General features: G+C 41.5%; 1 pseudogene; it reads right to left on the bottom strand.

Moving 5' to 3' along the window:
* Positions 1 to 343: 343 nt before the first annotated feature.
* Positions 344 to 1391, bottom strand: LOC141370673 (transducin-like enhancer protein 1 pseudogene; annotated as a pseudogene).
* Positions 1392 to 4068: the final 2677 nt, after the last annotated feature.

The raw sequence follows: 4068 nt of genomic DNA, 5'->3' as shown, positions 1-4068 counted from the left end.
CATGCTTGAGTGTGTCCTTTACTTACACGTGTGTCCCACAGTGTTCTCCTTGGTCCATCTTTTGTCTTCCTCTTATCTCCCACTTTTCTTTCTTTTTTTTTTTTTGGTACTAAAGCCTTTACTGTAATAAACCAAATATATTTACAATTTATACAAATGTTTAACCTTCAACAAAAATACAAAAAAACATTTCACAAGATGGAAAACCAGGAAACAAGTTCATTGGAGACACCACTGCTCTACCAAGCACAGAAGGTGAGGGGAACTGCAAGGAACAGGAAGGTCATCTCGGCCGACCACACACACAGGAAGGAAGAGGCTCTGCCTGCTCGCCTCGGCCCCTCTGTCCGCTCCGCCTTGGTGCTCCGTTTGGTCTAGGTAGATGGGGGACCTTCAGTGGATGGATTCGTCGCCTCCTCTTTGTAGACTCAAAGTAGTTTTGTGTCAAGGTTTTGGAAACAGGTTTTCATGGTTTTTTTTTTTTTCTTTTAAAGTTACAACTTTTCTATTTCTACGAATTCAAAACATTTTGGCCCGATTCAACTCTAAACGTTAAACTACATCATGTTTTCAGTAGATGACTTCGTAGACTGTAGCCTTCTTGTCCCCTGAGCCAGTGACGATGTACTTATCATCCACAGAGATGTCACAGCTCAGCACGGACGAGGACTCTTTGGACTGGAATATACTGGCTCCGTAGGGGGTCCGCCAAGCATTGAGGAGGTTGTCTTTGCCAGTACTTACAAACCACTTACCACAATAAGCAAATTTTAGGGACAGCACGCAGCTCTCGTGGAGATGCAGCTGGTACTTGTCAGGCTAATTTACCTGAAGAACTTCCACATTGCTACTGTCCATTACCACGGCCAGCCACTCCCCAGTTGGGCAGTATCCAAGGGAGAAGATCTGGGAGGTAAAGTCGTGCTGCCGCCCCTCGCGCAGGTCCCAAGGCCTGACCGTGTTGTCCAGGCCGCCCGTCCAGAGCTTGGTGCCATCGTTAGAAATGTCAATACAGCTGGCCCCGTCTGTGTGGCCCTGGAATTGCCTCACCAGCGTCTGGTTGTGCAGGTCCCGGACGGCGATGTTACCATCACTGCAGCACGAGAAGCAGACCTTGGAGTCAGGGCTGATGGCCAGGGCGTAGCACGCAGGGGCCGAGGACGTCAGCTCTGCCTTGATGCGCGGGGTCGGAGCCGCCAGGTCCCAGATGGACAGAGTACTGGCCTCCCCTCCCACGATAAGGGTGCAACCGTCAGGGAGCAATTTGCAGGAACGGATGTAGTTAGCCCTGTTCAGACAGTCGAGCTGAGAGACGGGGCTCTTGTTGCCCCGGGGTGGCTGGTGTCCCAGACCTTGACACAGCCCTTCCTGCCCGTGTACACATGTCTCATCCCACTTTTCATTTTTTGCTGAGAAATACTTGGCAATTACCTCTGAGCTAGCTATCTTAAATATTTTAGCATTTTAATATAGTGCTAAAATTATTTTAAAAAATAATTGATGTGTCCTTCAATATCAAAGTGCATTTTTATTAAAAAGAATAACGTGCCAACAAAAATTGTCGGTTTATCTCAGCCTTGGAAGTAGTGTATTTACATCCAAAAGAGTCTCAGATATGTGGAAAATGCATCATATTTGCAGCACTCTGCTTTGTATTGGCTAACGGTAAGATATCTTCTTTTGAGGCCAGTGTTGTTTAAATCTGAATGTTGTCACCATGGGGAAGAAAAGAGAGCCCTTCTCCATCTTCTTTATGATGAAGTATTTCAAACTGGTCATCGCTGGCCCTTTGAGGGAACAACATCTCTTGATACTCATATTTTTTGAGCGGCTGCTCCTAATTAATTTCAAATGGTTCAAAATTCTCTCTCAATTTGACTGTCAAGGTGAAAAAAAAATTAGTGCTGAGGTTAAGCATTGAGTACCTTGAGACTGAATATTAGTATTCAGTGTTTAAATAGTGGGTACTTTATATAGTCTGAAGTAATTTAATTCTCCTACCAGCCTGTAATTTGGCCCATTATTGAGATATCGAACTATATCCTCAGAAATTAAATTATTTGTCCCAATTTCCATTCCTGATATGGTTGCTAGATTGGAAAACTATGGGGCATCACTGAACTGGCATATCTGAGTAGACCGTTTTAACGCAGATTATGAAAGCTCTTCAAGGGGTTCATCAAGTAATTCTTTATCACTCCATGTCTATTGAACTTTAGTGGGAAAGAAATAATGATCATTGTTAACCTCTTTAGGGCTTCTTTAAGTAGATGGAAATCATCAGATTGATCTCATAAGCTGTCAGTTATTCAAATTTGATCAAATGCTTTTCTTATTGATTAGGATGGCTGTTCTCTGTGAAGTTAGTTAAAAGATATAAAATTCTCAAGTTCAGAACTTGAATGTTGATTTCCAGGTTTGGTATTTGAGTCATCCAAAATGATGTCAGTAAATGAGAGCTAGTCTAGCTCTTTGATTTCTTGATCAGCATCTCTACCAGGGTTATTATTTTTTTTTTTTGGATATGCATCTTTCAGTGGGATGGATTGGAACCTCTTTTGTTTCCAATTAGTTCATGTACTCATGTTATTGCTAAATGAGATAAGGATCAACATCAATTCTATTCCTATTTCATGTCTAAGAAATATTTATTGAAAAGGGGATGGGAATGGAAGTTTTGTTTTAACAGCGTCACTCACTTTAAAATCCTTTTGAGATATATGACAAAAATCACATGAGAATCATCAAAAATACTTTTTAAAAATTTTTTTATTTTAAAGATTTTTATTTATTTTTTGACAGAGAGAGAGAGAGACAGCGAGAGAGGGAACACAAGCAGGGGGATTGGGAGAGGGAGAAGCAGGCTTCCCGCGGAGCAGGGAACCCGATGCGGGGCTCGATCCTAGGACTCTGGGATCATGACCTGAGCCGAAGGCAGACGCTTAATGACTGAGCCACCCAGGTGCCCCTCAAAAATACTTTTTATGAATAGCTGTCAACTGGTAAGTTCTTCAATCAATCTTGCATGCAAAGAATTGGAAACTCTTTGACTTACAAAAGAATTTTAAAAAATCCAGTCATTGGAGTCATTCATTTTCTCAATACTAATACCAATATTTAAATCATCCATTTGTTTGACATCCTGGAAACTGTTAGAATTGGGGCAATGAAACATAGTAAAATTAGAGATGGGTGAGTGACAAGACTTTCCTCACTTTGTTGAGCTTCAGTTTCTTTCTCTGTAAAAATTGGATAATAGAGTGCCTATCTCTTAGGATTATTGTGAAATATACAGGAGTAATGCATCAATCATAGTAATGGTAAGAACCTTTCAGTAAGTGGTAACTGTTACATGATGAACTTGGAATTAATGTAGGTGGGCAGTCTTACCTAAGGGTGAGTGCAGCACAGCACTGAGATTTTCAAGAACAGTAACTATACGGAAAACAATACCATCAAGATCTTTGGTCTATATCACATTTGGAATAGAATTTCATCTAGTAGTAGCATCCAATCTCTTTGGGGAGGAGATTGGCAAAAGCAGGTTGGGAATCAGGAGTCTAGGAATGTGGGCTTAGGCTAAGAGAAAACTCTTAATTTCCACCAGGGATGGAATACAGGGGAGAAAACGGAGCCAGAAACTCAAATTTAGAGGTGAGACCAACATAGCAAAGTGTGGAGGTTTGAGAGATGGCTATGCATAGGTGTGCAAAGCCAGGTTTCATCCTCCCCCTACAAACATACATGCATGCGATATAGAGCCTCGGAAAGGGATGGCAGGTGAGTGTCATCTTTGGTTCCATTTCTTATAGGAAATGGAACCTACCAATCTTCTTGGTAGGGGTTTCTGGAATGATGAGAAGAGTTTTGAGGCCAGATGAGGGTTTATTAAAGATAAACATCCTGGTGGATGGGATAAGTTAGCATTCCGACTTCTTTGTCACGCCAGGCCTATAGCAATAAAACTAATTTTGCTGATGGTGATCAGCTTCCTGATGAACTTTTTGTTTTGCTTAGAACTGGCTTCAATAACTGTATATGATGAGGCTCAATGAAAATAAAAGAGCT

The sequence above is a fragment of the Callorhinus ursinus genome, unplaced genomic scaffold (assembly GCF_003265705.2).
Source record: "Callorhinus ursinus isolate GAN/ISIS: 27379988/994484 unplaced genomic scaffold, GSC_fseal_2.0 scaffold42, whole genome shotgun sequence".
Classification (NCBI taxonomy): Eukaryota; Metazoa; Chordata; class Mammalia; order Carnivora; family Otariidae; genus Callorhinus; species Callorhinus ursinus.
Note: the sequence above shows the minus strand (reverse complement) of the source record. Positions and strands in the feature narration are given on the sequence as shown.